This window comes from Paralichthys olivaceus, chromosome 1 (genome assembly GCF_024713975.1).
Source record: "Paralichthys olivaceus isolate ysfri-2021 chromosome 1, ASM2471397v2, whole genome shotgun sequence".
NCBI classification, from domain to species: Eukaryota; Metazoa; Chordata; class Actinopteri; order Pleuronectiformes; family Paralichthyidae; genus Paralichthys; species Paralichthys olivaceus.
Genome location: NC_091093.1, coordinates 24,668,764 through 24,696,145, shown reverse-complemented (window position 1 = coordinate 24,696,145; position 27,382 = coordinate 24,668,764). Strand labels below are relative to the sequence as shown.

Below are 27,382 nucleotides of genomic sequence, written 5' to 3'. Positions count from 1 at the left end.
CAATATGCAACTCTCTGTGTTCTTCATCCTTCACCTCCTACTACTTGTCTTTCATCTTGATGATGTACTGAACGGACATGGATTTACATAGCACACGTGAAGCAGATGTTCAATGCACCTGATCTGTGATGGAAAAATCAATGTTTGTTTTCATCGGGCCTGTTAGTTGCATATTAGCTTCTCTGTCCTACTGTTTCTTACAGCTTGCTGCATTCTAGCAACCTTTATTGATTTTGATCAGATTTAAGTTTTCTTGACGTGTCATAATAACCACAACACCATTTCACCTGGGCCACAGTAAATAGACAGAAAACATTAGACCCTTAATACCCCTGTCACACCCCATCAAAGCAGGCACGGAGAAGCCTACTCTTGAAAATGTATAACTCTATCAAGTCAACAATTCTACAAATCCCTGGGTGACATTCAATAGTTTTAGAGATGGGGTGAGGAGTTTAGACATCTGTAGCGAGCTCGGGGTAGAACCAATGCTCCTTCATGTCCTTAGTGGTTCTGGTAAGAATGCCTCCTGAGTGGAGGTTTACCAGGCTCGCCCAACCGGGAGGAGACCCCAGGTTGGAGGAATGACATATCCACTCTGGCCTGGGAATGCCTCAGGATCCCCTAGGAAGAGCTGGGAAGCCTGGCTAGGGAGAGGGACGTCTGGAATACCCTACCTGAGCTTGAATTTACCAGAGGACAATGGATTGATGTATGGATGGGTCTTTACATTTAGTGTTGTCAATATCTGCATATGGCAGCTACAATTCAGTTTAAGGCAACCTTTTCCCAGAAGGGACACCAACACTAGCCTCCTGTATAAAAGTCAGACTGCCCCCGCCCGAAAAAAGCTACACCGTATCTTTCTGCCTTGCTTCATAGGCTATATTGCATATAACTCTCTGCCTTGGCAATGAATGTTGGCACCAGACACAAATCATGAGTTGCAGACTTCCAGTATGAACATAATTCCTAGAATACTGGGCTGAAATAAAGTGGTAAATAAGTATATATTCTATAAGATATATTCTCCTTAGATACACTGCCAGACACACATTGGAAATGTAGTCTATAATGCATCTAATGTGTTGTATTTCTTGTTGCAGTGTAAAGCAGTGAGGGCTGCATAAACCTGTGGCAGCAAAGATTCATCAGCAGTGGCAGATTACACTGCCAGACTGACAGTAAACAGTATTATTTTCAGTCTCATTACGGCAGTGAGAGATTTCCCTGTTGTCCGTTACTCTAATCTAAACATTAGGTTATGTTGTCTTTGTCAAACATACATGGCAATATTACATGTGCTTAATATGGAATGAGAAGTTCTTGATTACAATGCATGCTTGCTGGAATTATAATTAACTGCATTCCTCTCACTTGTCCAAATATGCAGTGCTTCGTTAACATACCCCAACGCTTCAAAATATCTGACATGCATTATACATGGCTCGTAATGAACGTGACCAAATTGGTGCCAGCTTGCTTTGATCTACATGAAAGATCTCCAAACATAATTATTCATAATCTCTGTTTTGTGTGCATGTTACGTTTTTGTGAGTTGGACCGTGCTCTGCAGCACGCTGCTCTGAGCTGTGGTGCGTAGTAAGACAGAGACTCCCTGTCATTTCAACTCCCACTGCCCCTGGTGTGCACAGAGAAGAGTGTTTGGAGGACTAGCTGCCTACCTGCTCCTCATTTACTGCGGTATTCATCATTTAGGCACCTTAAATGACCCAGAAGGCCAGGTAGCCATCAAGAAGTTGTGTAGTTAGTCAGTCAGCCAGATTGCAAGGAAACAAGCATGTCAGACAGCAGAGAACACAATCAGCCAAGAATTTGAGTAGTGGGAAGTGGCTGAATAGATTTGGAATCGATGAGCGACTGAAAGATAATCATAGCTTTGCTGTGAAAAAGGACCAAAGGGTCTGGCTGAGAGGGTATGGGGTTAATAGGACTGGTAAATGATGATAACTCTGAGGCTGATTATATGTAACCTCATATACAACCCCACTATGTGTGGTCTAGGTATTATATATTTTATGGGACATCCTGGGGTCAAAAAGCACTGAAATTAGTAGGTATATCCTGCTAAAAAGGAAGAGTCAACTAAAAAGGTAGTTGACTCTCTTCCTATCACCAGGAGAGGAGTTTAACTTCCCGGTTTTTTGATTGATGTCAAGAATGCACCAACAATTGAGGCACTTTCTCTCCTTGTTAAATTCCTGCCAGATTTACACATTCACCCATTTTTTTTTTTTACTGTAGATTGGAGCCGGAGCTGATATCTACTGTCGCGTCAGTTGACCCATGAGTAAATGTTGATCGTGTCCATTCCCATTGCAGACAAAAGCCAGATGTTAGTGTGTTAGTGGCTTCAGAGAAAGATGGAGGCATGTTTTAAAGTAGGGATAAAGATAATGTTAGGGTTAGTAGTTATGATCAAGGCTAGAATAAGTCTCTTGAAATGTAAGTCAGTCTGTGTACATGTGTGTAGCACAGAGAGGTGGGAGGAGAACCGATGGCAGGGACTGACGGGGAGGGAATGCTACTAAGGCCAGAGAGCTCCCTCTGGATTTGATGAATCCTTCACAGTTCTGTGAGCTCTATGAAACATTTATGATGGACGTCATGTCTTTATGTTTCATTATCAGTGTCTCTGTCTCTCTCTGTCTGCCTGACTCTCTGTCTGTCGACCTGATTGAAGCATGAATTTCAGTCTTCTAAATGTACTCACCTTCGGATATCTTTGGATTTTTCTTTGCAGCCAATCAGATTATATATATTTTTCCTGAATACAGATTGAATGCTATCCATGGAAGTTAATAAATCGTTCATGTATTAACCTCAGTACTTGTGCAAAGCCTGTTCATATTTTGTTGGCATTGACAGACTTGTTTATTATTTATTTACTGTTCATCGGAGCTGGTTTATGATGTTAGTTTTCACGTACATATACACACACATACGCTCACACACAAACACACGTGCACATACACAAACATGCACATTTAAGTGCACTGTCAACAAACAGGGGATCAGTCTCTCTCCCATCTGCTGAGTGTGCCAGTTTGCCGCAGGCATTAAGACACCTTCAAATGCTTCATACAGACACACACACACACACACACACACACGAGACAGTAGGAAGAAAGTCTCACCACAATGCAGTTCAAAACTGGAGCAGCCAGCACAGTAACAAGAGGCATAAATTACTTCTTCTCCCTATAGGAGACAATCCTGAAAAGAAATGTTAATGTCCATGGAGACAATAGAGCTTTCAGTATAAATGAAGCAATAATTTCCCTAAATATTATCCACTGTGATTCCATGTCTAGAAAGCCCTTCTGTGTGTTACTGATTCTTTTCATAAAAAAATATAAATTAATTCTTAAAATTTAAGGTTGCTTACAGTTGAATACAATGCAAGACGTCCCCAGCAGCCACACCTCGGAAGGCTCAGTTGTTTTTGTTCTTTTTCTGTTTTGCTGTTGAGTCAACTGCCTTCCCGGCAAAATATATTCCACCGTTTGTGCTTGAGCGTCATCAGATGGCACAATAATTATTCGGGCGGATGCCAGCTCAGGCTGTGGTGGTAATTGTGGCTGTTTTCTTGGTTTGATCTAGTTCCAGCTCATTTGCATGGACACTGTCTCTAGCCTGGATCCCGTGTCTACAGAATTGGACAGTCGTGGTATCAAGACCTCTGCTCAACTCAGTGTGACAGCAGAAATGTGGGTTGCTGTCAGTGTTGTCCCGTAGTTACTTTATGGATTTTTTCTGGGATATGTATATGTACATGGCGTCATATCCAGCACCACTCACTCAACTGCTCCCTTTCTGTGTCATTACTTCCAACCATTATGCTCCATTTTCCAATCAATATCTTTTCCAGGTCTGTCTGTTGAGTGCAGACACGAGCCATGAATTGATCATTGCATGTGTTTTGAAAAGTAAAAACTTCATCAGTCCATGCCCCAGATTTGAAGGAGGTTTGGGTTTTGAGTCAGCATAAATATTTAGATAACATAAAAATAGCTGCTTGGAAAGAGGCCCGTACTTCTGATTATGATCAGTTGATGAACACAAAGAATGTTTCTTTAAATCGGGGTCAGATTCTTCAGTTGAATTTGGGAATTTAGTTGAAATTCACGATTGTTTATGAAGAAAGTCTGTTAAGTCGTCCCAAGAAGCTATTTTTAATGTCTTTATTTTGTGTTGTATACGACAGTAACTAATGATATTAGTTTGTAATTGCTAGATCATTACTACATTCTGTGCCCTGGCATTAACAGTTTATACTGTATTCATTTCTCTATAACTGTAACTGTTTTTGTCTCCACATCCTAGATTATTTGAAAGACGCTGCATAATTCAAAGTGTCCGTACTTATTCATATTGTGTGTAACATGCACAAAGCACAGCAGGTGACGTGCTGACAGGGCTTATCAGCTGTTTAACAGGTCACAGGCGTTCAGCTGGCTAAGCCCCTTAGCTTGTGACCAGAAGCACTCTTAACGTGATGTGACTCCTGATACCAACATAGATAGAGATTAAAACTCCTACACCTGGCTACGGGCTTACTATCGCTCTGCTGCCTCTGTGTGTGGACATAATGACAAGCAGGCAGGTTTCTTACTGTGTTGTCCATCTGTACTGTATCTGCATGGCTGCCTACTTAGTATTCTCAGGTGTGTGCTAAGCTCCCAGTAGCTACAGAGAAAAAAAAACAAGGCTGGTTCGCAAAGAGCTGTGAATAATACATGTGCTGTAGAATTATATCTTGACACAGTTCAGAAAAATTGCAATCAAACAAACTAAAAATGTCTGTGTGTGTGTGTGTGTGTGTGTGTGTGTGTGTGTGTGTGCCTGTGCCTTGTGTCTATGTGTGTGTGTGCAGGTGTGTCTGTGAAATGGTAGCTGGCTGCAGCTAATGGTGTGTGACAGTGGAGAAGCTGACAACATGACAAGGACTGGGAGGGCGACCAGCAGCAGAGCAGAGTACACAGGGAGAGACCAGCACTCCGTCCTGCAAGCATATGCTCGTTTAATTTACTTACTGCACTGATGCAATTATTGTCACAGAAATTTAAAATGTCTAAGAGGGTGCTGTCTTCGTGTGTGTTAATTAGCCTTGCTCGACCCGCTGCCTCTTACAGACGTGTCCGTTGATATGCGTGTGACCGTTTGGGAGTGTGTGTACGAGTGAATGCTTGTGCGCACATGTTGTATCGTGCGCTTAACAGGTTCTGCGATGTACGTCCATACTGGTGTGTGTGTGTGTGTGTGTGTGTGTGTGTGTGTGTGTGTGTGTCTGTGTGTGTGTGTGTGTGTGTGTGTGTGTGTGTGTGTGTGTGCGTGCGCACAACACCATCTGCCTGCGGCTGTGGAGCTAAAATCCCTGATAGCCTCTCGTCCCCATTTCAGAAACAGCTGATCAGTCATCCAACTCACTGGCTGGCGACTACATCAAAGACAAAGCTGTCTCTGGAGAGCCGTGCGCTACACACTCAGACATATCACTCACAATAACACGTCCACTTGTACAACATCATCACAGGGGCTGGAGCAGAATGGCAGTAGTTACAACAAAACTGCAAGAGGTGCAGCTTTGAACGGCCAAATGGTGTTTGATAAGGCAAAGGGAAGCAGAAACAATAAGGTCAAGAAATTTTTTCTGTTAAGTATATGACATGGATTTTTTTCAAGTTGGTGATTTCATGTTAAAGCCAACAGTAAGTTATTATATAGGATAGTTTATTTATTTTATGTCCACTAGAATTGATCATGACTGTTCTGTCAGTTTTGGTTTGAGTGCTCTGTTTGGGCGCATGGTGCATCTTAAAGTCTCTGGAACTGCGTTATGGTATGGACATGAAAAAACTGACACATTTTGACGACGCCCACATCGACGTCCTGATTGGTCCTTATCAGTCATGACTTGACAAGCAGTGGTGAAGGCAAAAAGTTGTTCACACTTCAGGAACAGTTCCACCCCGTCGGCCGTCCAAGAAAAGAAATCCATCATCTTATGTTGCATTGTTTCTCGCTGCAAAGACAATCTGCTTCCTGTGCTAAAACACTTGTGCGGACAAAGATTGGCGTTCTGAAACATGTTACTAATATGGATGGAACTAGAGTGTCCTGGATGAGGTGGGACATTCTGACTTCCTCCCACTGCCTCCGCTGGGTCTGGATCTTCTTAATTCAGTCTGTTTGTTCTCATCCTATCGGTTCAGGGGTAGAGACAGAAATCTTGGAGGAAGAATTTTCAAATACCTGGGAAAATTAAACCTTAATTTGTTTTTGTAATTTAATTAAGCCGATTCTTTGTGCATCATGTGCAGTGTTAGTCACACATATTGTGAGGGAATTAAAAACGTAATTGCGTGCTCCTCTTAGTACAGTGTCATTTGTAGGGATAGCGGCATGTAAGTCAACAAGAATGAATCCTGAAGTAAGGCTGTATTTTATAATGTTATCTTCTTTCAGGTGAATAGGAAACACCTGAGCCTGTGCATGCTGGTGCGAGCCACCTTCGCCTTTCCTCACGTGAACTCTTTAGGTCAGTGCCTGATCTGACCACAAGTAGTCTGGTAGAAATCCAAATTAGTAAAGCTGGGCCAGTGTGTCACTGGCAGCTCACAGCCTTAACCAAGCATAGCCCAGCCCTGGCCCTGCTCCAGTCAGAGACATATTATTAGACCCTACATTACCCCTGCACCTAGCCTGCACGAGGGACTTACCTCACACAGGCCACCGTAATTAAATGTCCCAGACTCTCAGGCTCTTAATAAAGCCTGACATGACAGCTTGGCCTGTGCATGTCAGAGTGACCTGATAACCCGGAAGCTGCCCTGTGTATTTGTATTCATGCATGTGTGTGTGTATGCAGTGTGTCTGCAGGCTGGAGGTCTTGCCATTGGGGGAAGGGGCAGACACCTGTCTCCAGTCCAAAGGGAGGTCACTTTCCAGGGGTATGGGAACGACTGTGACTCAGCAGCTCTGGTGCAGAGGGCAGTTACATTAGCAATACAAATCACACCACAGGGAAAGGAGTATCTAATCATCATTTTTTTTTTCTCTTTCTGGTGCCGTGGCTTTTACTTTATATTGAAAAGTGAATGTGGACATTGATTCTGAGTATATAAATGGGGCCATTCAACCCTAAAACTGTTTCCATTTTCATTTTGAACGCACCAGGGTCACAGTTGAGGAACAGCAATTCTGTCTCCCCAAGTAGAATTAGTGCGCACTTAACAAATTGGTTTAAAGTGCATGGCCATTGAGATGGGGGCTGCCTACAGTCATGTGTGCTATCTAGTGTCCACTTTACATGATTCCCTTGTTTTCCAGGGTTGAAGCATTGGGATGGATGGATGGAGGGGTGGATACGTTGATGGATGGAGGGACAGAAAGCAGTGACTTATGGAGACAGACTCTTGGGCTGAAACATAAACAGGCAGAATGTGGTGACATCTGTTAAAAAGCGAAACCCTCTAAACAGCTTTTGTGGATTAACAGTAAATGATTAAACCCTGTTAGCATATGGATAAACAAGTTAAGCTCATGCATCACTATGTGCACTGTACATGAGAGTGTGTGTGGGTGCGTGTCAGTGCGCTCCCTGGTGCTAAACCCTGGCACGTCCCTTCCGAGGCAATAGAACAAAATAGCGAGGGAAGTGTCCGTTTTGTAACATGAATGCTGTAATTGAATGTGCTCATCCAAATGTCACCCACATTACTCAGTGAATTTCCTGAGTTTGATAATTACAACTACTCTTAACTTTGTGAGTGATGTGGGTGGTGCCTTTTAATATCGTGTATTCTAAGTAGTGTTCCGATCCTTTTCTAAACAAATGGCAATAACTGATTAGGTATTGTGGAGCGGCATTATCTCAGCAGCAGCAGCGCGGAACGATCTCAGCCTACTGACCTGAATTAGAGGGAATATGATTGCATATTCACGCTTAGAAAAAAAAGTTGTGTCAAGGATAATAAGCTGTGAATCAAGAACGCATACTTGATGAGCAATTTAGCTTAATTACAGAATCGTCTTTCTGCTGTGTTTGATCTAGTCTGTCTGTGAATTTATAAGTTTACAGAAATCTTATAAAAAGTGATAATTAGTTGAATCACATTAGAGCGTGTGATAATGGTGCAGAGGAAAAAAAAAATAGGTAAACTGGGTCACGAGCTATAGGAGCTGTTTTGACCTATATTCTGAAACATTGGGTATCTAATGAAGCAACTCTTCCCAAACAGTGTAAAATATTTATGATGCCACCGGTATGGGCCTATGCCTCCATCGCTGTCTTCCTCCCAGTACAATATGAATTTGTCATTTTAGTTTTGAAGTTCACTGTGCCACAGACTGCGAAATATAGATCTCGTTGAATGTGAGTGTGTGCCTGCAGTGTCCATTCTAATTCAGCCAGGCTGCCACACCCACAGCTGCTGCCCGGGGCCAGTGCGAGAAGCCGCCGGACGGAGTGCAGCAGGACTGTGGCTGCAGGACTGTGGCTGCATGGGGCCAGAATGAGAATATAGGTCGCTCAGCCCCTCAGATGAAAGATGCATAGCACTGCCTGTCGGGGTGGAAGCAGGGTGGAGATGGAGTAAATATAGAGACGCTTCCAACTCCCCGGCATGGGCAGTTAAGATGACCACAGGGAGGGATGGTAAAAGGGCATGTGCAGGGTATGTGCAGGGGGGAGGATGAGAGTGGGAGTGGCATGCGAGCCGGGGTAATGCAGGCAATCTAGCAGAGGGAGAGGCATGGGTGGGGTGTGTGTGCTGTGGGTGCTTGCAGGAACAGGCGCACGCCAGTGTTTGTGGAAGCCAGTATCAAATTCTCTGTCTCACTAATGAAGGGGAAACACAAAAAGCAGGCTCCCTTCCTTGGAGCAGCTGCGGCTGGTGCACAATATCGTCCTCTGTTCGCCCTGTGGCTGGTGGTGATCGGTGCCGAGAGAAAAGATCACACTCACAGAGCACATATCCCTTTGTTTTCTTTACGACTTCGAATGGATGTGAGAGCGATGTTGAATCACTCGCTGCGGCATTATCTAGTTGACTCAATTTGTTTTGTTTGATTTGTGCAGTGTATGTTTTACTTTAAAGGAGCAGTTCACTCAAATTACAAAGCAAAGATATTTTCCTCTTGAGGTGTTGGCCATGTGGATAGTTGGTGTTTAGTTTCCCCTTGTTTTAACAAATCAAATTGCATTATTTTATCTTATCTTATATTAAAAGATTTTGCTCCCACACCAATACATTTGAGCTGTGGATAGTTTTCTTCAGATGTACTTTCCATTACAGAAAGAATCCCACTGACTGTATTCTGTGGAATGTCCAGAGCAACAAGGACACTATTGTTACAATGGATTTTTTAAAAATATAGATGTTCTGTTATTTGAGCAGCACAGGTGACAGCCCAATGAAACTGAGGTGCTCTCTAAAGCACAAACTCTGGGCCATTTACACCACTCTAGAGTATTTAAGCACCTAAAATGGAATATTTTAAAAACACTTTTTTTTGGACCTCATTGTCGGTCAAAGAAAATAAATCCGTCATCGGACTTTTTCCCATTGTTGTTTCTCATTGGTAGTTTTTTCTGTTAGTGTGCAACCAGCTGCAGAGAAGACAATCACCGGTACACACATACCCAGTGTACATGAGCGGTCACAGCACATACATTTTCAGCTGTGGGAAGGAGTTTGTGCATAATGGTGAAGTAAAATTGAGCAACAACATTCCTGCCTAGAACAGACTGTGTAAAAGTAAAAAATGAAAATCTCAGAGTTTTCCGAACTACCTGTAGGCTGTCGTAGGTGCAGCTAAAGTGAATAAGAAAATTGAGCAGCTCTTTTATTTTGTTCAGGGAGGGTTCATCACGTAGCAAAAAGAAGACGCTGTGCTGTGCTCAGAGAACAGAAGCTCAATCAATGAGTGTTTGATGTATGAGAGAAGGTGTAAATACACCTCAAGCTTTTTCTGCCAGGCTGCAGAGAATTCTCCAGCCTCCTCTCTTGTCAGTCACTCTCTTCCAGCTGCAGCCGGCTCCAGTCGAGGTCAAAGTTAGGCATGCACTCGTGATAAGAGGCCTTTTGTTAAGACAAATGTTTCAAGAGGTGCTCATCAAAAAGTCTGCTTCTAGAGGCAATGGGTAATTTATGTGCATAACAAAATGCGAGGCACTGCAGTCGCTCAACTATACCTGTAGGTTTTCCTTATTACAACATAATTATGCACATTATTCAATCAAATTAGTATCCCTCCATTGCCTGTTGTCTGTTAGTCCATCCGATAAAGTTTGAAATGGCCTGTAAATGCAGTGAGCGTGGCTGCAATTCTCCCCTGATAGTTAATCATTCTGTTGGAGGTCATCATTGCAACGTCACTTTGTTTAAAGAGCAAAACAAAAAGATTCAGCTGAGTTCTCCATCTCTTCAGCCTCACATTGAGCTCATAACAATACTTTAACTTAAAAGCAAAGAGAAATTAGATAATTACGTTTGACCTTAGTGTTTAAAAGATGCTGCAATTACACTGAAAATGACACAAATGAATTAACAGTGATTTTCTTTTTAGACTCTGACAAAGGGACACACAGTGACTGCAACTCCTGTTCCACTTTACCCAGCTGAGGCCCAATTATGTAGCCAGGGCGACCTGAAGAGATGGAGGGAGTGAGAGGAAGAGACAAGTGGAGGCAAGAAAGAACAGAACAATAGGGTAGAGGGAAGAGTGACGGAGAGGAGTGGGGGTGACTTTGTGTTTGAAAAAGAAGCAGCCCCTGTGGCGACTCGGTGTGGACGTGGGTGTTTTTTTGAGGCGAGGGGGGCACAGAGGTACGAGTCCATGGTGAGGGGTTAAGAAAGGGTCCGTCTCGAGACGACAAAATGTGAAGGGTCATTGCTGAGAGTGGAGCAGCGCCTGCTGACACAGACAGACAGTCTGTCTCTCCTGCACTAAGGAGTTAAGGGACACACAGAGACTCAGCTGCTGGTCTAGACGACAGTCAGAGATAGAGGAGGCAGTCAAGGAGAAGTCATTCCACCCCCCACATCCAGATCCTTCCTCTTATTGCTCACTCAAACAATAGGCTGCTTTTTAGAACAAGTGCCATAAGAAGCCAACCGTTCAAAAACTTCACATCATCGTGTTTCCAACCCGGCCGCCGAGAAGTCACATTTAAGTACATTCAGCGAATTAAATTAGCAAATTAGTTTAGCAGTAAACTTAATAGCACTAATAAACTGTTTTTGGTAACACAACAGAAAATACGCTCCAGGGATGATGACCTCAAGTGGACGTGGTATTTATGTATATGTGTTATTTATCGTAGAGTCCACAGAGGGAGGTCAGACCACAGATGTTTTATTTTGTGTTTCATTATTCAAGGCAGTTTTAATATCTTGGAAACATGATTGTGTTTATTGCTGAGAAACTGAATGAAAAACATTTTAAAACATTAAAATTTTTATGCTTGTCTGTCTGATTCATGTTATTAAACCCAGTGCATTGTATTGTTTTGGAAGACGCAGACAAACGATTGGATCAGAACACGCCCCTCCGTGTGGCTCCAGAGGGCACAGACAGATGTCATCTTTTGTTGAGTAATCCTATCACACCGTGAGGTGACAAAAAGACACAATAATAGAGGATGTCACCTATTTTTGCTCATATCATCCGTCAGTGTCAGCTGAGAGCTCATTAATTTGTAATGGTGACAACTTCATTACCCGAAATGAGGGGGAAAAAAACGGCAAAGACGGATGCTATCTCGTCATCGGCCCTACACGCCACCGCCGCTGCCATGACGACAAACAAATGGATCTGTCAGCGAAGTCAAGCTGCCATTTAACCCTTTATCTATACTGTTCCAAAAATGATCAGGACCATTACGTCTCATTACGTTTCTGCCCTGTAGCTGTTTACAGTGGTGACCTGCACCTGCTACACAGTGGGAGGGTCATTGAAAATTGTCCCAGTATAATTTGGGTCCCTCGCTCTGCACCCATCTGTCAACAGCTTAATGCACAATGGTTAAAGACACGCTGGGTGTGTGCGCATGTGTGTTGTTCGTCTTTCTCTCTGTCAGTGTGTCTCTCTGTTCGTTTTTGTGTAAGCAGGCATGATGCAAGTGTGTCAGCCAGATAGATGCAGGAGCCCTCAGCTAGATGAGCCACTGCAATGATTGGCCGCTCCCTGCCGCATGCTGATAGGTCGCTGTCTCTTTCTGTTCAAACACGGGTCTAATCAGACACTTTAACAGGCTGCCATGTTCAAACATACAACGCTCTGCACCGGGGATCTGGCAAACACAGACTTGTATTCATATGTGTGTGCATGTGTGTGTGCGTGTGTGTGTGCTGAGGGTCACTGTAATTACTGTTGCCGATCTGTCTTTCTCGATTTTTCCTGTGACCTGGTCCTCATTCTGTCACACTACCTTGACTCCATTACATTTCTGTCCCTCATTTCTCATTGATGATGAAGTATTTAAACGTGTGCGTCTGTGTGGGTGTGTTTGAATTCAGAACAAAAACTCTTCTAAAAACCTCTAGACTGTGGTGACCAGGTATTAACCAATTACCGCAGGTTGTCTTAAACTGAAGCTGTTTTCAGACATGAACTGTGGAAGATGTTTGGAAAATGGGGTCTGGATGGATCATGCAGGAGGAAGGACATGATGCATAGATCCGCTCCTTATCGTCTTTGATCTTGTTGTCATTTCAAGTTGACGTCTTCTTCGGGATCTTCAATATTCACAGTTTTTTTGTTGTTGTTTGTTCGCATGTTACAAACCTGACCAACATGCCCACTCGCTCTTTAATTTTTCCGCAAAATTTCCCGGAGCAACTGACTTAGCCCCTTCTTAAGATTTCAGGAGGATGTGCAGAGTTCAGTGCTCGTCTGGAAGCAGCTATACACAAGCAGTCCACTGGGGTTAAGTGTCATCAGTCGCTGATTGGAGGAAATATGAGAAGAAAAAATTCCATTTGGATTTACATGGTCCCATTGACCTTTTTGCCTCCTTCACTTTTCTCTTAACTGCTTTTTCACCTTCATCCACCTGATCTTTCCTAGTTTGTGTTTCAATTTGGTCTTTTCTCATTTCCACTCTTGCTCAGCTCAGCCCTTTTTTTTTATCACGGTCCAAGCTCAGAAAATTAGAGGCTGACATTTCTGGGGGGAATTCTGTGGGTCACAGCATTCCTGTTGGATTCCTGTGGGATGGGCGTGAGTTTCACTATTTATCATGTGATATTACATTTGCAAAACAAACACATGAAATGAATGTAATATCCTGCGGACAGTGGTGATGAAGAGGAGAATAGAATACACTTATTGGCCTTTAAAAAAAACCCTCAAACCTCTGAAAACATCATGAAACATACTTGTGCCAAGGAAGCATCTCATGTTCAGATCATGGTTAATCACGCGTGACGCATCGCACACGTCTCAACATGATGGAAACTCAACACTGAACCCAGTGCAGCTAAGTGCAGTAATAGGAAGCCAGATTAAGTGTGTGTGTCTTTGTGTGTTTAAGAAAGAAAATCCCAGAGTTTTAAAATCAGTCAGGACACGTGGTGCATCGACACCACGTACTGCCCCTTATATACTGTGTGCACTGTGATTAAAAGCATGATTAAAATTCCATAAGCATGTGGAGTATATACTTTATACCCCCGCCCTTAGAAATCTGAATTTTAACTCGACAGAAATGTCCACATATAAAAACTATTTAATGTAGTAAATGTGTTTGGCCCCGGGCTGTGATGGACATTAAGTTGGACTTGACTCATTCAACCTCTCTTTAATTTTTCTTGTGAAACTAATAGTTTCAGCACCTGAAGCATTTACTAATAAGGAACATTTTCACGCATGCAAATGTTAATGCTACAGTGTGAAGTGTCAAGACCCTTTTTTTTAGCTGAAGTACTTTTCTGTATGTGCTTGTATTTTCATATTTAGAGATAAAAATCAGATGCCTGTAATTTCATTAAAGGATCCTGACCTTTTTTAAAAATGTATTATTGAAGTTAAAGTCAGGGAAAGGTTTGTTTGTACTTGAATTTTAATCATTTGTATGTCTTTGCTCACAGTTCAGTTATTAGTACTACTTCTGTTTTCAGACATGAACTCTGAAAGATGTCTTTAGTCTGCCTCTCATATTCAGTGTATGCAGCAGGGGATTGTGCAGAAAAGATGCATTCACACCAACAAGAAGATTTCCAAAGTGTTCAGGTTAAAATTTCACTGTAGAAACCAGATTGTCAAGAGCCCAAATGTCTTGAATCCCGTTGTCCCGTTAGAAACGTCATCAACACGTTCACTAGCCGAGCAACTGACTCTAATTTGTGTGTGTGTGTGTGTGTCTGTGTGTGTGTCTGTGTGTGTGTGTGTGTGTGTGTGTGTGTGTGTGTGTGTCATGGGCCTAAAGCAAGGCAAGCAAAGCCTGGAACTGTTGTAGGGTCTTTGGCTTCCACACACACACACACACACACACACACACACACACACACACACACACACACACACACACACACACACACAGAGATCATGCCTTTGTGTGTTAATCCTTCTGTGCTTGATGGTTCAATTCCCAAGAGGGTAATTAGAGATAATCAGAGGGAAGCACTGTTCTGCCACAGAGCAAACTGCACTAATTTGTTATCACTGAACTCTTCCCTTTGTCTTCTTCTCAGCTCCCTCCTGCTTCTACCTGTGTTTGTGTGTGTGGGGCCGTGGCTTCAGGTAGCAGGATATAAATACCAAGTTGTGTTTCAACTTGAAACTTTGTTGTCAAGACTTTCCTGTCGTTTTCTTACCATGCTCGGAGAAACTAAAAAAAGAAAGTCAATTATAAAACTTCATAAACAAATTATATCCTTGAAAGGATCACACTATGATCATTGAACAATTAAGATTTTCTTTAGGTTTAGACAACAACACAGCTCACTGGCTCACAGCCCTGAGGCATGATGGAGGGGAGAATTTTAAAAGGAGTCTTGGGGTGCTCTGTCTTATGCCGAAAAAAAATCACAGCGATTCTCTAATAATATCCTGGGGACATTAGATTCACCTAAAAATGTGGTGACGCAAAACTATAAGGAGCCATAGAGACTTAATGCCCTGAAAATTCCTGCATGAGGAGTCATCTCCTGACTGTGAAACTTTCTCGTTCGCTGGGGTCACCTTTTAACACTTTTTAGAGGGATTGCGACACTTGTCCAAGAAAGTTATTTTTCATCCCAGTACTTTAGTTTGTTAGTTGTTTTGATTGTCAGGAGGAATACGCAAAAATATTGAACAGATTATCACAAAGGTGGGTGGGACATGGGCCAAGAGGAGTTCGCCTTTCACCCCTGCTGTGACATGTTTGACGTCACAAACATCTTGCAGGGGTTGCATCTTGCACGATTCAATTAAAAAATGTGCTGTTGCAAGTTGTTCCCACTAACGGCTACAGAGACGCCAAGAAGAAGATATTAGTGTCATGTGACCGGTCAGTGAAAAAAATGATTGTAGTCATTGCCATTGGAGACAGAATGTTAGTGGCTATTCATGCTTTTGACCAGTGGAAAATGGGTTTAAATACCTTTTACAGTTACACTAGTATTACTTCTGACTGGTTTGGTCACCATCATGGGAGATGGGTGTAACAACTGTGGGGAAGTGTGAACTTCCATGTGTCACAGCAGGTTGTAAAATGCAGCACTGTCTTTCAATGCTATGCTATGCTCAGTCTAAACACGGCATCATAACCCATCTCGTGAATGTCCCCGTTAACTGGTGAAAAGTTACAGCTAATATTTTAATATTAAGATTTTCGTCTGACTCCTGATGGAGTGGAAGTTTTGAATGACAGGAACCTTTTGAGAAAACCGTCCAGGTTAAGAGTGAGAGGGGTAAATGTTGCTATTTTCTCAGTGTTACTGTCTATTTATTGGGGCATATTTGCCCTTGAGCATGGCACGTAAACACAACTGTGAGTTTTATGAATGGTTGCAGTCAAAGATTGTGGTTGTGCTCCCAGCTGAGAATCTGTGTAACGATGCAAGGTTGTACCGGGGTTGAGCAGTAAAATAACAAGGCAGTCAAAGCAGGGTAAATAGAGGTTAAAAATATCCCCGAGCACACTTCTCCTCCGTCACAGCCTCCCCTTCTGATGGCAGGATGTGTCATTCCTGTCATTGTTTTTTTTTTTCTGGATCCCTTCAGCTATTTCATGAGAATATGTTAATTTCATATTCCAATTAAGAGGAAGTCACTCAGAGGAGGTGAGCTGAGGTTTAATGGGAATTAATTGGAATTTTTTTTTTCTTTAGCTTAGCTTTTTACGTTTGCACAAAATTGAAGGGCAACATAGTTAGAGCTCTGTGTTCAACCAAATTAGTTCAAATAAGTTCTGCTGCAGAAACAAAGCTGCATTCTGACAGAGGAATGCTCCATTTCCATATTGGCTCATTAGATGCTGTCTGAGGATTCTGTGTGATCCCTCTCTTATTCTAAAGAGCACAAAGCATTCGAGTTATTCAGCATTCGGCCTCCGAACTGACTGTGAATGTGTTGGGTAGATGCCACATGTGCAGTACGCTGGACTGTGGATATTCTTTAGTGTCAGGTATGTGTTTGTATTTTTGTTTCCATGTGCACACGTGTTAGTGCGGGTGTGTGTGTTCATGGTTGGTCATGCAATGCCATCGGTCATCAATAATATATTCGCTCTACTCTCATGCATTTAACACTTGGTTTCACTTGATTTACTCATCTGGCCCCTCACCCAAAGGGGGACGAAGTTATCATTAAAACATCTCCTTCCTGCTCTCCTCGCTCAACAAATTCACCTTTACAGTGAAAAACCACTGATATGGAAAAAAATACCATAGCATGTACAGAAATAAAAAGCATGTGGAGTGACACAAACAGCTACCCGCTGATAAATCCCTCACTTTGAAACATCCATGAAGCAGAGCATATTACAGCCTGACGTACAGCACAGCTGTGCGTAAAAGAAACCACAACTGGAACCAATTTTAATTAAATGAAAATTAAGAAGTCAATTAAGTGTAATTCTACCATGCAGATACAGTAATATATAACGTTATTTGCATTTGAAAGGCTCCTGGAAAGGATAAGAAAAAGGATGGATATTGATCATCCTCTGAAAGTGGAAATTTGAGTGGAAGTGACAATCACTGAACTAATGTGAGTTGTTACGATGGCATGACTTCCAAAACTTTACGGCCCTCATGAATCACTTTTCAAACTAGATGTTTAACGTATAAAAAGAGAAGGTTACTCAGTAGAGTGCTTATCTCCAAGGCCCATTATAAACCACATTTAAATTCAGACCTTTATTTTGATCTGCACCACATGGCTTATACTCATAGAAAACAGTCTTTCATCAAGATCCATGAATTCTCTGACAAATCCACGAAAATGTAAAAAAAAACACCTTGTAGTTTAGAGTAGTTTCAACAAACATGATAAAATCAACCACAGTAAAGCATGATTCTCCACAATTCTTCACAAATGTTTGTCTGAGTCTGAAAATCAAGTAGTAGGAGCAAGTAAACAGCATGTTGATCGGATCAGTGGAGGAAAGCATTTGTCAGTAAGATAAACTATACTTCAAGTGACTCTGACAAATGCTCATTGAGTCTTGCCAGACCACAAGCAAACTTTGTGGTTATGAGTTCATGCGCCATTAACACCCTGGGCTCAACAGCACCAGTGAAACTAAGATAGTCTTTCAACAGATGCCTTGTTTCCCATCTCAGATTACTGCAGGTGCATTGTAACCATGACACATGCACACACACACACACACACACACACACACACACACACACACACACACACACACACACACACACACACACACACTTTATTTTAAAATCACACCAAAGCTTTTTTCTTTGACTACAACACCCACTTGTCACAGATGCTGTTCAAAGTCAATGGTGCTTGTTGAACACTTGTCATCGAGTTGTCATTTTTAAATCCAGAATTCATGGTTTTTCTCCAGATGTGTGAATCCCTGCAGACATGAGTTTGATTAAAATTGCTGTACGTTTGGATGCAGTGGTAGAAGATTATTGGTCATGACGTTAGGCTCCTATCACACGACCCCCTTCACAGAGAAAAGAACTTGCATTAGCCTCGAGAATCAATTACAAGCCTGACTGACCCCATCGCCTTTGCTAACAGCTTTCATGCTTTTAATTTCTGCATTTTATAATGACACAACTGTGTAACCACTGCTGCTTCTCGTTTACAGCCTCTTTCTGCAACTAACAACCAAATTCTCCCTGATTCCACCGGCACGCGCATGCTCAGTGTACGGGAGGGCTCACGTGATGTGTTCACGTTTGTTAGCATGGACAGGAATTAAAACTGATTCCGTGTGGACAGATATCGTAAATGCAGTTCTTAAATGAAAATATAGTAGCATGGATGTCGCCTTGACTGTGATATCCGTTAGCTTGAGTTTGTCCAGAAGATATGATGAGTAATTATGGTTAATTTAGTTTTTCTAGTCTTCTTTGGTTAATCCTCAATGTACAGTTTTAAGTGTCAGGCCCAAGTCACAACAGACATAAAAGGACAGAAAGTGGGAAACAGGGGAGATGACAGATGATTGAAAGAGTAGAGGAGAAAACATCAATTGGGAAAAACAGAGGAGAAAAGAAATAGATGGAGTCTGGAAAGAGGAATAGGTAGAGGAGGCCTGTTTATGTGCAGCAGCATTAATCTCTGTCAGTCTGTTGGTCAATATTGTCTTTGGTCTCGACCATTGGATGTCACTGTACATGATTGATAAGGCAATAACCTGTTTACCCAGGTGGCTTTAAGCAGTGGTATTCTCTGCAATATTGAATAAACAGCAGAAAATCCACTCTTCTCTGCAATAGTGTATTTGTGTGTGTGTGTGTGTGTGTGTGTGTGTGTGTGTGTGTGTGTGTGTGTGTGTGTGTGTGTGTGTGTGTGTGTGCACATCCATGGACCAGTACTCAGGAGCATCAGGGGTGGTAGCAGGGCTCCAGGGTGTTACTGGAAAAAAAAGGTTCTTCAGGTAGATAAGTTCAAGCACCTGTCCAGCTGAAGTGTCCTTAAGCAAGATTCTGAACCCAGTGGATTCAACTGCTTTTTCAGTTGAAGCTGCACTGACACTCACTTTATACCTGAGCAGCTACAGGAAACTACAGGAGCACATTAAAACAGGAATGCCACAAAATGGAAACATGAGCAACAATGGCTGTTGACCACGAAATGAGCAGACTTATTGTCGTTAGTGGCAACCCAGACAAGCCTGTCGCCACTGATGTCGCCGTGCTTGGAGCGCCCAAAAAGGATTAAGTAACTTTGAGTTCTTCCTTTTTGCGTTTGTACTCTTGTTTCCCATCAATGTGCTTGTGTGAGAGGTCCAGGTCACCGTAAGATCCCCCACACACAGACGCACTAAAGCTGGAGACGATCCCTGATTCTTGTATCTGTGTGAGACAGACAACCACTGAGCCACACAGCCTCTGGACATTTCTCCTCATTTTGCATTAGAATCTCTAAAGGGACAATCCATGAGGAAAGTGGCTTTGATTGAGAGTTGCCCTCTGTACTCTGAGTGACCTGAGTCTGGATCATGGTCCAAGGTCGACTTAAAGGCAGCAGGAGATAAGATGTAGTGCTGCCCTCGAGCCCTCAGCGTTGTCACTTTGACTTTGCCTCTCACAGTCTCCACCCACCTGAGGGCCGTTGGCGTCTGCAGGTCTCAGTTGGTCGGGTTATCGGCCACACACACACACACACACACAGTGTAAATAGATTTGATTTACTACTGACCTGCCTCCAATGTGCTACAGGACACTACCATCTTCTCAGTGTATGATACATTGCGCTATTAGCTTGTCTGTTTTCTGAAATATGTTTCATTGAAGTTCAGTTCAGCATCTTTGTGACGCAGGAAATTTATACTACATTTCTGTTGTCCAACAACAACTTGACTAAAAAATAAAATGATCAATATTCTTCATGATGAATGAATTTGAATTCTTTCTCTCAAACTTTTCCAGTTGACACCATGATAAAGGCATAAAATGGCATTATTATAATATTATATACTAATATATTACAGCCTGTGTGTAGGGTATACATTCTATCCCATAACATTATGATGAAGTGTATGGTTTATTTAAATGCTTCTGACTACTAGATTTTTCACGACATTCATCAAATCGATATATTAAAGATTGGAACATTTACAGCTCTTAAATCTTGTTGAATGTTTGTTTTATAGTTAAAATTCCAGTCTGTAAAAAACCATCAAAAATGAACTTTGAAATAAGGTGAATGTGAATCTTCAACAAAAGAGACTGTTGCTGTTATAATACTTGTTGAATATAATACGTTACACACACACACACACACACACACACTATGAAGTCAAATACATCCTTAGTGTGACTATTAATGTTTTATGACACTTTTATTTCGCAATCAGAGACTTTAAATATGCTAATGTAGTTTTATAATACCAAACTTTTCATCATGACAATGGCAGACTGGGAGGCTATGCTGAACCAGCTCCTATTATATATTTCACACCGTGTATTAAAGGAGATCTATTGCTGGAAACCTTCCGTGCATTAATTATACAAGCCCTAGTTCCCAATGCTCTACATTATTGATTTTTTTACCTTCTTAGCCATTTCCCATTCAAGCTAATTAAAAATTTTGTATGACTTCTATTGAGAAAGGGAGCGACTTCTCAGCTGCATGAAGCTGATGGAAATGGAATGAAGCTGTAATAAAACTGTCATAGGGAGGAAGAGGCCTTGCCATACAGAACTACAACCTACCTGTTCTCTCATTCACACGCATACTGTGGCTCGCAATAAACAGCAATGTGCAACCAGAGAGTACTGTAATGAGATACAGGGAATTAAACAGGGCACCAGACACCTTTATTACAGATATGTAATGAGACATTGAAAAAGACAAAGCAATGCCTGGGCAGAGAGGGAGAGTTGTGGTGGAGGATCCAAACACCAGGCTGTCGGTGGTCTGATACCATTGAGCCATCGTTGAGAGTCTGTAGATGACAATTGCCTGCAGTTTGTGCAGTGGACCCAGTGTTGTTGGTGTTTGTTTGCCCTTATCAGCGACTGCTCTGCTGACTCAGCAGCTGTAATTGGCAGCAGAGGCAGGTAGTGAGAGTAACTAGGAGATAATTGTTCTCTTCTTCAACAAGTGAGAGGGTTCCAAAGGTGGAGTGAAGCAAAGCAAAGCAACACAGCAGCAATATTCCGAAATGCTTCAAATAGATCTTCAGTGACATGATATCCTATAGTTATCCTGAAGTAGCTTTAGTGTAAGATGCGACGCAACGCTAATCATGTGAGCTGCTTTCAGTCGTGCACTTAAGTTTTAAAATGTTCTTAAGATTCTCGAGGTTATGGCAATATGGGCGGATGTGGAACTTCTCAAACACGTTGCAAGGACGGCAAGAGATTCTGGTTCTTTACATTGCAGGAGAAGTCATACATCATATCCTGCCTCCTGCTTTACATGTGGAATTTAGGTCAGGACATTTCCTGGAGTTCATGTGTGAAAACTGTATTTATCTGTCAGTCCTTCTTGGTGTAATCTCTTTAAAATTTCAGTTTGGTGTGTCATGGCCCTAAGAGAGTGGTTAAGAAGGCAAGACAAGAACGACAGGAGAGTATACTGATAAGATCCACAGGTAAATACTTTATTATATATGTGTGTATTTGACTGTACGGGATTTACAGTCATTATCTCATGCACATTTGCCTTCCTTCTAGCAGTTGCCTTGGGCAAAAGAAATACATTCCTGTTCCCACCTCTGTAAAGATCTGCGTAAATGAGAGACACAGTATGTCTGAGTGGCTTGGGTATTGTCAAAAGAATATATCAGAAGATGTATTGAGTGGATGTTATTCTCCTTAAAAAGAAGAAAAACCTTGAAGCAGGAATGTTTATCAGATGAAAGATGGAGTAGAATAGACAGGGTAACCTCGTCTTTATGTTGATGAGAAGGGGTTGGACATATGAAAACAGTTTTCTTTGTGCAGCTAGAAATAAGCATGGCTTGTAGAGAGAGACCATGTTGTTATAGCCAGAGACCCCGGATAATAATTTTTGGAGACGGTGCAGTTCATTTTGGAGCAAAGGAGGATCCTCATTAGGATTCTGCCATGTATTAAACAAGCATTCATCTAAATGAAGTTGTGCTTGTTTACAATTTGCATTGTAAATTAATTCTAATTTTCTGTTTGCATGAATATGTGCAGCCTTTTCTCTTTTTCTGCCGAAAGAGGACACTTTTGGCTCTCTGTCCTAAAGCCTATTTAGGCTTCATCTCCAGTTGTGGGACCGTGTGGTTGTGGGTTCTCTTTCCATAAAATGAAAGCCAAATGTAAAGTGGAACGATGGAAGAGGAAAACTAGTCCTGGCCGAGTGAACCGGGAAATAAATACACAGTTTTTGAAAATAAATCCTCTGTATGTCTTTTCAGAATGCTTAGAAGAATGAATACTACAGTCAGCTGCAGCTGGGAGCTGTAGAGAAGCTCTGGATGACATGAGTGCTTTGAGTGTGCAAGAGAGTATAAAAATGGACCAAGTACTTCCTTAGGGTTTGAAGCCCTTCAGCATTATGGTTACAAGTACAAATGCAAAGTGAAGGTTAGGAAATGGTCACGGATGAAGGAAAAAAATGAATCACATACGACTGTGTGTCGTCCAAGGTTCACACCCCATTCCGCTTCGAAGCAGCAGTTCACAAACCAATAGGGGACGTTTTGCTGGGTTGTCACTTGGAGCATAACTCTGCCAAGGCCGAACAGGAAGTGGTCTGATAACCTAAATATTTGATTTGCCATATTCAAAGAAAGAGTAAAATTGTAATGGGATCTTCTCAGGCTTATTCCCCATGCGTCAACTAAGTTCAGTGTTGTTAGTCATTGTTTGCGTTTTCCTGCTAATAAATAAACCAACAAACAGACCCATGTGAAAACATAACCACTTGATGGAGATAATCATTATTAGACTGCTATGGTTTATGTCTCTCCATATGCTCAATTGCACTCAAAAATGTCCCCCAGGTTCTACAAGTTGCCAGTGAGCCAACATCGCCTCATATGGTGATGATGCTCTTGTCTATTTATGAAGTCTCAATGAATGTACAAGCTTTTGACGGGTACAGTGCTTTTATGTTTGTCCTCTAAATATGTCCTTCTCTTGAATATTTGAAGTGGCTGCATTGTGCAACTCTACAGTTACCAAACTAATAAAGAAACATAGTTTTATCTAATAACTTCAGCTGATATCAGTGTTGTTATGAAGCTGAAAAGGTATACGCATTCAGACAGTACCAAATATAGATCTAACCAACGCGGCTTTCTTCTTTCCTAAATTTGTTGTACTTTATTTATGTTTCACGTCTTTGCCCCAAGCCTGTTATTCTTCAATTTTTGGCCTATACATAATGGATGCTGTGTGAGCGAGTCGGGTGGAGCTTGGCTGAGGGACTTGCGGGCATTGCAGCGTGATAGAGTAAGAAATGGGAGAGAGAGAGAGAGACAGAGACAGAGAGCAGCGGACTGACCGGGAAGCTGAGCCAAGTCTTGGCAGCTGAGGTAAAAAGAGAGATTATTTGCCTCAGTGAAAAGGAGAAGAAATCATGGGAGACAGTAGCAAAACCTCTGTTTGTGACCCCTGTCTGGCACAGAGTTTAATGGAATACAACGCTGCGTTATACGTCTAAACTGTATAGAAAGATTAAGGGAAGGAAAGTCTACCTGTTAGCATCAATGCTTAACAAACATTTCCACAATTCCAGTGTTTAGTGTCATACTCATTATTTGTTTTCTTTTCCCCACTGGGACATAATGTGATTTCATGATGGAGAAAAGCATCGACTAGACTCATCATTTGAATAAATCATGAAGAAATTTAGCCCAAGAACAAACACAGTAATTGGACTAATTGACCAACACACACATTTTATTCCCCTCAGTATCACAAAACAGTAGATCAGACAATATCATATGTAATATATTCTGTTTACCCTACCTTACCAATTAGATTCAATCAAGCTTCAAGAAATTACACACACCAAGTTCCCTTAATGTGGCTGATATTTTTTGGGGAATCTGCAAAAATATAAAATAACGACCCTATATCACAATGACATTTGTCCAGATCAAAATTACACAGGTTCTTCCTCGGCCCACGTCCCATTCATTTGGAGAGGTAACAAACCACTGTGCAGTTTCTTGGCATCACAAACACCTTCAGTGTTCCTGGATCATTTCATCATCTCACTGGTACCTGAAGGAACATGTTTCTGAACAGAGCCTTGTGTTTTTTTACACCGTGCTGTTTTTTTCCATCTGAATGTTGCATCTATTCTTTTAAATATTTCATCAGCTGATCATTTGTTAACATTTCCCCTCAAAATTTAAACAGCCTCATAATGAGGAGTAAGCAGCCCTCAGCTGACACTGCAGCCATGAAAGAGTTTGGGAGTGTCTTTTGCTTGGAGCCATCCCTCTTCCAGCCATCGATCTAGGTTAAGACTAAGGCTGATAGCTGAGCTACCACCAGCTTTGGCTCTAAGTCCTGGTGTTCCCGCTGCTGACAGGCCCAGACCTGCATCATTACAACAGCACTAAGCATTGGCAGTCAGGCAGCACTCTTCCCTCTCTCACCCATGATAAACTACTGACGGGACGGATAGGTTTTTCAGCATACATCAGCTCCAAAAAGCACATCAATTATTCAGCCTCACAGTGGCCTATTGTAATTACTCTGCATTGATACGCTGCCAGCCATCCCAACAGTAAGTCAATGAAATAAGCAACGAGATGCAAAAACTCTCCTGTGGCATCGCCAATCACAACCTGATTAGGATGTCCTTGTGGCCGGCTGGACGCTAATGCACAGAGATGAAGCCCATGTGAAAGACAAGAAAAACAAAAAAAGATGCATGATTCAGGAGCATGTACATCGATAAGTGCAACTCTGGTCCAGCACATGTGAATGCTGCGTCTAGATTCTTGACATTTGTTTCACATGCGATCATCAGTCACTTGCCGGGCATCTTAATGCACCACCGGTATGAAAAAAGAAGAAACACATCCAGAGCATCAGTGAGTGGACAAAGCGTCAACAGGCAGACAGACTCATAGAGCGACATGTACACAGAAACACAGACAAACTGACAAAAGCACACCTCCGAGTTCAGAAAGCTGATCGACGTCTTCCTGTTTACATTTCACATGACTCTCTCCTTGCTTTCACTTTCACAAAGCCCCAGCAATCTCCACAGAATATAGATTGGTTGTTCATCAGTCTGCGCACGAGCTCGTCATAAGAGATAGCAAACAGGCAGTGAGGAGTAAAGAGGAAGAGAGAGAGAGAGAGAGAGAGAGAGAGAGAGAGAGAGAGGAGAAATACAGTGACATCCCTGACTCACCTTTTTTGTTTTATCGGACAAGCAAATGCTCACTCACTAGAGAGAAGGCAAAGAGAAGAAAGAGAGAAAGGTGACTTACTTCTGAGCGGGGGGGTGACGGCCGACAGAGAGAACTTGCTCTTGAGCGTCTTTCTGAGCCTGATTGTGTTGTAACGACGTGCACTGACAGGAACGGATAGAGAGAATCAGAAAGGGGGTGAAAAAGAGGAGAAAGAGAGCAGTGAGAAGAGGAGATGGAGAGGGAGACTGGAAGCTTTACTCAGTGCTGGCTTTGCTTTGTTGTGTGTGTGTGTGTGTGTGTGTTTGCGTGCTTTTTGTTTAGAGATATTTCTTGGATGGGCTCTGTGGAGATTCACTTGCTCCTGAACTTCAATGCTTGCATTTCCACCACAGGCATGAGTCCACACACACACACACACACAAGTACTTCCAAGTTACGGTATCACATAGCTGGAGTATTTAGCGCCACTCAGATAATGCCATATTCGCTTGGCTTCCCCCTCCCCTCCCTAAATACTGATTCACAGGCAAATAATGAAGGCATCTCTGCCCAGAACAGGCCGGGAGTTTCAGTGTTTTGACGAGATAAGGAATTGAGGCTCCATTCACACCAGAAACCCACTGAGACAAACTGATCCCCTCATTCTCTCGGTCAGTTGTTTGTAAGTGAGCGTAATGCTGAGAGCTGTCGGTTCACTGTGTTAAGATACACTCACTGATATTCAACATTATTATTATTATTCAATTTCTTGGGTTGTTGTTTTTTCTCTTGTTCTATCGAGTCACTTTGAGTCAACGTGTGCATCCTGCCCTCTGACAAATCTGTGGAGGAGCAGGCGCTTTTTGCAGCACGCAATTAGCCGTCATTGTCATCGAGAATGAGGAAGCCGTGGAGATAGAGAGGATAATTATAGCAGGTGTGGAATTAGCATTGTCTTGTTGTCTGCACAATGCTGCTGTGGAAGCTCTCAGAATACTCAAGTTTTTGGAGCAAATCTTCCCAATGACAGAGACTTTCAAACAAAGATGTCAGCTGTGGCTGCTGTTCGGCACGAACACCAGCAAGCATGAGTGGATTTTGCAGACTGGCTGGATACTGTAGCCTTCGTACTCTCCTGCATGGCCCCGTGACAGATTGTCAGAATCACCTTGTTTTGTTTTTTTTAAGCTCCTGAAGAAATGCTGACTGTAACCTTACATGTCAGAGCCTTAAATTAGCTCACTTCTGCTCACTCATTTTTTCCATTCTCCTCCTTCCACCGAGCGTCTTTGTAGGTAACTCCATCCTGCCACACCCACGGCAACCCAGTTTTATAAAAACAGAATCCGATAGCTCTGACATTACCATCTTTCCCTTTTTTTGTCGTCTTCAACTCTCTGTCTGGGCTGTGGTCCACTAAAGCATGGACACTGCCCTGTAACAAGACGAATATTTTCCCCTGGGGTTTTGAGATTTATTGCCTGTAGCATTTATGGAGTGGTCCCAGTTGGAGATGAAGGCACATGTGCACACAAACACACATAAAGGGGTTAGAAATGCTAATTCAGAGACACAGGCTGGGGGTGTAAATCCACTCCTTATTGTGAATTCAGCACGTTGGCTGTATTGTGCAGTGGTGAGCCCCTTTATTCAATTGAGCTGCCATCCATCCTGGCCATGGCACTGAGCAGGCACGTACAGGGAGCTCCCACAGGAACCATAGACTGGCTCAAACACACAAGGGCCGTTTGCATACACATCAACAGACACTGTGGAGTGACAAAGACCGATTAGGAGAATAATGGCCTCATGCAACTCTCTGTAGGGTCATTACGATCAGCTCAGGTGTGCCAAAATATCACTGGGGGGTGCTTGTGCATGTGACTA

The 27,382-nt window shown here is 42.4% G+C and overlaps 1 protein-coding gene across 1 annotated transcript in view; it reads right to left on the bottom strand.

The window, feature by feature from the left end:
- sema6d (semaphorin 6D) overlaps window positions 1-25,720 on the bottom strand; it is a 96,861-nt gene extending 71,141 nt beyond the window's left edge. The window contains exon 1 of the mRNA XM_069525828.1: window positions 25,595-25,720. The gene's annotated coding sequence lies outside the window, so the exon portion shown is untranslated. The remainder of the gene's footprint in view (window positions 1-25,594) is intronic.
- Window positions 25,721-27,382: the final 1,662 nt, after the last annotated feature.